This window comes from Ursus americanus, chromosome 2 (assembly GCF_024610735.1).
Source record: "Ursus americanus isolate L20-20 chromosome 2, mUrsAme1.1.p, whole genome shotgun sequence".
In the NCBI taxonomy this organism is placed as follows: domain Eukaryota; kingdom Metazoa; phylum Chordata; class Mammalia; order Carnivora; family Ursidae; genus Ursus; species Ursus americanus.
In genome coordinates, this window is record NC_142128.1 from 9674042 (window position 1) to 9680897 (window position 6856).

The window sequence follows — 6856 nt, forward strand, 5'->3', positions numbered from 1 at the left end:
GGGAGGAGGGGTTGGCGGGAAGAAACCCAAGACCTAATCCACGCGAAGGTTCGACTGAAGGACAGCTGGAACCTCAGCATTGCTCACCCCAAAGTTAACTTCTTCTGGAAGAGAAAGTGGTTGAGACCTGGATGTTAGTATGATGTTTGTTTTTAGCGGCTTGGTGGAAAAGATAATAGAGAAGCTTCTTTGGAAAAATGTATTAAATGGCGTACGTATTAAAGATACATCCATTAATTCAAGTAGCCTTTGCTGGCACCTCCAGTGTTCAGGGCTCGTACTGGGAGCTTCAGAGGGAAAAAAGTAAGAGCCTGCCCTGAAAAAATAAGAGGCCCAAGTAAGGATAGTCCTGTGATGAGTGCTGTACAAAGGGCACTGGTAGGAAGACAGCACTAATGGCCTGGAGAGTGAGGACAGTCCAGCTGCTTCTCCAAGCCGACTACACCCACATGGTCCACAGTGTGTTTGGCTATCCAGTACACCCAAAACACACTCATTCATAATTCTCTCCCTGTTAAATCGTCCCCCTTGGTCCAAAGATCTTCACGGACCTCAGAATGTACCTTCCCAGCCTGTTCTTGAACAGGGCTAGACTGCGAGGTGTCCCTGAAAGCCGTGGTGTGTGCCAGTGCCAGGCCCTTTTCTCCCATTTCTTCTCATCTTGAGGTAAGAAGTATCCCCCCAAGTAAAACCTAAGTTCCAGGTCAGATGCCATAGTTACGGAGCCTCCTCTGATCACCTAGCAGAGAAGGGAGGGCATCCTCCTGTGGTAGCCATTTCTTCTCGGAGGATTAGGAGCACCCTCAGAGGACAGGGCATTTGAGTTGATTGTGAAAAGATAAGTAGCACTTCACTAGGCAGAGAAATGAGAGACGAACGTTCTAGGCAGAAGGAGCAGCCGGGGGGCGCCTGGGTGGCACAGCAGTTGAGCGTCTGCCTTCGGCTCAGGGCGTGATCCCAGCATTATGGAATCGAGCCCCACATCAGGCTCCTCTGCTATGAGCCTGCTTCTTCCTCTCCCACTCCCCCTGCTTGTGTTCCCTCTCCCGCTGGCTGTCTCTATCTCTGTCGGATAAATAAATAAAATCTTTAAAAAAAAAAAAAAAAGAAGGAGCAGCAGGGTCAACTCGGTAAATTCGGGACAACATACCCAAATCTTCGGGGGTGTTGAGGTGGAAAATATCAAGAGATGAGAGTGGCAAAGGAAGGGAGCGTCCCGGTCACAGCCTGTGATGCTTGGAGTGACCCATTAGAAGGAACCGTAGTAGTTTGTGGCAGGGATACCAAGGGACCCAAAAGTAATAAAGTCAAGGGAGAAAGATGGACAGATTTGAGAGGCACAGACTAGGTGACTGACTAATGGGATGGACATTTGCAGGACCAGATACCTAACAGCTGACTACACACAGAGTAAGGACTCCAAAAACAGAAAAAAACACATTTTGGGAAAATTCGGTATTTCAAAAAAAGCTCCTCATTTCACATGAGAATAGGGGCCATAATCATTTCAGCACTTGGGGCCACAAGAACCACCTGGGTTCTTAGGCTAGAACCCAGTCCTGGTGTTGGTAAAGCAGAGATCTAAAATGGGAGAATTGGGGGTACCTAGCTGGCTCAGTTGGTAGAGCATGCAACTCTTGATCTCAGAGTCACGAGTTCAAGCCCCACATTGGGCGTAGAGCTTACTTAAAAAAATAATAAATAAAAATTTTTCAAAAAGAAAGAAAAGAAGTGGAACAAAGTTATTGTAACTATCGGTTTCCTGCTCTAATATTTTCGTTGACTCCTGTTGCAGACAAAACTCTTCCGAGTTTACTCTTCCTGTTCAGTCTTCAAGCTCTTGACCCAGCAAGCCCCCAAGTGGACTACTTCCTTCTCATTCCCAGAATTCATTAGCTCTATTCCTACCCATTGCCGGAAATGTACTTTTTTCTCCTCTGGGCATCTAAATCCCACACTTCCTAATGCCTTTTCCCAACTGTTGCAGCCCACATCTGCTTTCACTAAACTCTCAAGGTTTTTTTAAAATCATAATTGTAGCAAAATTCGTTGTTCAATGTGTTTTCTTTCCCAATGTTTGAATAAACGAGTTAATAAAAAAGGGCAGAGATTAAAATGTGTAGTTTCCAGGTATCTGCACCAAAGCTTCTACTGCTCCAGGTCAGCTATGGGTACTTAGCTGCAGGAATAAGACTATCTAGAGAAGTATAGCACATTTCCCTACGCGGATCTCCACTGGGTAGTTTTAGGACATGAGCTCAGTCAGCAGGATATTTCTGTGGTCTGTGTCATGTGGACCTGTGCCCTGCCACACACCCCGCCTTCATTGATGCAGACACAAACCCTTGCTCAGACGGTTCCAGCTGGTCTTTTCCTCCCTGTCCTGTTGGATCCTCAAACTCAAAACATCCCAAACCCACAGTCTCACCATCTTCCTTCCCTCCATCACCTGCTTTATCTGGATGGTTTTCATTTCTATTAGTGCCCCACTCACAACCTCACAGGTTCAGGCTTGACCTCTCTTAAGCTCCAAAGCCACAGGGTCAACCAGATAATGTCAATTCTACCTGCCTAAAATCTTGAACCATCCCTTTCCTGCCATCCCCACAACATCCTACTTCAGGCCTTTATTATTTCTGGCCAAAACTATAATGACTTTCTTCTTTTAAAATGTTTTGATTTTTTTTTAAGTAGGATCTACGCACAACATTGGGCTTGAACTCACCACCCTGAGATCAAGAATCACATGCTCCACTGACTGAGCCAGCCAGGTGCCCCTCTTTTTAAAATGTTTTAAACTACATTGAAGTTATATCTTTATAATGGTAAAATGAACGTAGTTCCCAAAAGGAAACATATAAATGTACTTTGAACAACAACAACAAATAGTTTTACAAAAAGCAGCCGTGGGGCACTCTCCCCCATGCACTTCCTGCTCCCTCAAGCATCCATTTTCAAATTGTTAAGCTGCGTTAAAATTGGTAAAAGGTAACTTCATTTAAAATGGAATCAGGAGGCCAGAAGGGGGAGCTCTCACAACTTACGACTGGTAAATTGCGCACCCAACAGGAAGAAGCCCATACGTTACTACTACCCCAGCAAGAGGAAGAAAGCTTTCCTCCTCCCCCAGCAACAGCCCAGCCAATGAGAGAGTCAGCACTCAGCCAATGAGAAGCCACTACACTTCCAACTCCCAGTTTCCACCAATGGACTTGTTTATAACAGCCTTCCCAACTTCTCCCTTTCGTCTATAAAGGAGGTTTCCTCTGCTTTGTTCTGTAGACCTGCCTATGGTTTTGCTATGAGCTGTGTATTCTGAATTGCAATTTTCTATTCCTGAATAAACCCATTTTTGCTGGTAAAATAAAGAGCAGTTTTATTTTTAAGGTTAACAGCTATTTCCGCTAATATTTACCTTCAAATTTCTAAACATATATGTTGCTATTTTTTGGCTTCTCAGTTTTAGTATTAGCTGCTGACTTTTCTTGAATGGAAGATGAGGACATAACCTTCTTACATCCCCCACAAACACCACGCACACGATCATATTCCCAAAATAATTATTGCAATCGGTTCAATCACTATTCACTGTATAACTTATGATTATGTATTATTCCGGTGATGCATGTGGTGGGCTGCTCACATTTCCTTCCTTCTTTTGTTTTCACTGGTTTGCTTCAGCCTGTTTTTCAATTCATTTTTTATGTACCTGTCACCAGTCCATCCCTAAACTGACAGAACTCTAGTCTCCTCTCAATACATGGAAACCTACGTGTTCCAACTTGTGCCCCACCTGCTCTTTCCCCTCCATGGCATTTTGCACACTGCAATCACTCCCCTGCTCTTGGCTTTCAATGGTTGTCTCCCTAAAGCCAACAGAGTAAAACCAAACTCTTTGGCCGGGACTTTAAAGCCCACCAGGATCTGTCCTCCGTCTTTCTACTACTTCCCTTGAACCCTCTACTCCAGTAAACTAGGTTTATCAAGGTTTCTAACCAACTGAGCCACCCAGGCACACAGGTTTGTCTAGGTTTCTAAATACATTCCCCACTAAAAGGATCCAGAGCTCCTGGGAAAAAGGACTGGGGCTGGCAAAGTTCAAAGTGAGTTAGGAACATTGTGCCTGAAAGTAAGGAAGTGCTCAAATAGTGATGGGGACATGTCAAAAGGCCACAAGAGCCAGCAGGAAGGGATTCTAACTGGCTGAATCTGGGACAATTTGAACATTTGAAAAAAATGACAGCAACAGATTGTTAACACGTTGAATGTAAGGGGAAACCATGAGCCTGTAGTAATATTCAGAAAGAAAGGGAGGGAGGGAGGAAGAGAGAGAGAGAAGTGGAGAGAAGGGAAATCTGTTATCTACAGAAGGCTGCCAATGAATGAATGTAGAAAGATTTAGAAAACTCACCATTTTGCAAACTCCAGTGAAGTAACTGATTCAGAAATAGATCATCAATGGATACTAAAATCACTGGTCTAAGTGAATGGTCTAAGATTATCACCCCCCCAACAGATTATTTATGTAAAAGCGCCCTGAAGGTGGGAAGGTCTGGCAGACACCTTAGCCAAATGATCAATCTCGGCATTACCAAAAATGAGACAAGAGGACAACCTTTCTCTTGATACAGGCAATGAAATATATGTATCGCCTCTGTAGTATTCTAACCAAAAAACATTTCACCTGAAATCCTTAGAAAATAGATAAATCCAGTTTGTGGGACATTCTACAAACAACTGCCTGGACCCTTCGAAAATATTAATGACACGAGAGACACTTATCCATCCACCTCCAAAAGAAGGTTCTAAAAGGAGACTAGGGGCGTCTGGGTGGCTCAGTTAAGCGTCCGACTCTTGGTTTTGGCTCAGGTTATGATCTCAGGGTCTTGGGATGGAGACCAGCATCTGGCTCCACACTCAACAGGGAGTCTGCTTGTCCCTCTCCCTCTGACCCTCCCCCTGCTCATGCTCTCTAAAATAAAATCTTTAAAAATGTATAAATAGGGGCACCTGGTTGGCTCAGTTTGTTAAGCATATGCCTTTGGCTCAGGTCATGATCTCAGGGTCCTGGGATCGAGCCCCATATTGGGCTCCCTGCTCAGCAGGGAGTCTGCTTCTCCCTCTCACTCTGCTGCTCCTCCTGCTTGTGCACTCACTCTATCAAATAAATAAATAAAATCTTATAAATGAATGAATGAATTTGAGAACTAGATGCAATGAATGGATTGGATCCTGGGTCTGGGGATGGGGGCTAAAAGGAACTACTACTATTATTGGGACAGTTGGGGCAATTTAAATATGTTCATATTAAATACTATTATTGTAACATTGTTAAATTTCTTGGGTATGATGGTGATACTCTGGTCATGTTGAGGAATGTCCTTGTTCTTAGGATACACACACTCAAGTATTCAAGGCTAAAGTGTCAGAAAAACAGCCATCTACTTTCAAATAATTCACCCATCCACTCACCCACCCCCCAAAAAGAAAGAAAAAAACGTGTATTGAGATCCAAATGTTAATAATCGGTGAATCTAGATGAAGGGTAGACATAGTTTATTGAACTATCTTTTTCAGCTCTCTGTAGTTTTGAAGTGTCTCAAAAAGTTGGGAGAAAATAGTAACCCAATTCCCTGGTTACTCCCTACACTTGACACCGTGCTTCGCTGTCTCCATTTGTTTGCCCGTGCTATACCTGCCCCAAGTGGTCTCTCCTTATAACCAGAGAACATTTTCAAGGCCCAGCCTCGATTGCTACCTCATCTGTAAGCCTTCTGTGATCTCAAAGCCTCCAGGTTTTTCTCTGGACCCTCCCAGTCCTCTACCTTCTCTGCCCACTGTGGCACCTACTCCTGTCTATCTTCTCTACCTCACCAGACCGTAAGATCCTGAAAGGCAGACACCTGTCTACCAGTTGTACTTTACATAGAGAAGCCAGAATACACTTGAAACAAATATTTGTAAAATCAATGCCGTTTTCCAAGATGACCAAGAACCGAGGCATGGAAATCTGCTCCCATGCCTTCAACTTTTCCATACTCCAAAGTTCTCCTGTGCAAAATCTATCGAGCTCTGTTGATCTTCTTTTGTGCTTATCCATATTCAATGAATTTAGTTGGCGGGCTCATATCTATTTTTCTTAACAATTCAAATGTGCATATGCATTGGGCCTACTGATACCCAGAGGCAGTTTTCTTAATTATTTGTAACTAGTGGTCATTGCTCTATGCTTCCTCTTCTCTTTTTCTTCTCTAACCCTTACCCTATCAAGATTCTAGGATGCTTTTGGAGATTACTAGCCTGGTTTCTTAGAATATTAACCAGAAGTGGTGCTAAAGTGGCAGTCAACAAGAGAAGAGGATGGTTTCTGTTACATCTTTTTCATCATCCCACATGCTCCTTCATGGGCTCCACTCCAGCACCTACTACACTATGCTTTAGGACATTCTACGTAGAGGTCTACTCCCTCGCCAGACTGACTGTCTCCTGAGGGACAGGATTCCTGGTCTCTGTGTGATGACTGCACAATATTGTGAATGTACTTAGTGCCACTGAGCTGTATTACTTTTAAGTGGTTAAGATGGTAAATTTTAGCTTATATGCATTTTACCACAATATAAAAAAGTAAAAAAGAAAAAACATTCACGAATGCCTCCTAAGGACCTGGAGCCACAGCAAACACACATTGGCTGAATTCACTGTACACAGGAACAGAAATATAAATCAGACTACATGACAACTTCAAAGGGGGTCTCCAAATCATTTATATCAGAAAATCCCTTTGTGGGAGTAAGACAATTGGCAGGCACTCAGCCACCACACCCCACTAGCCCCTGCCCCCACGACCTTCAAGAAT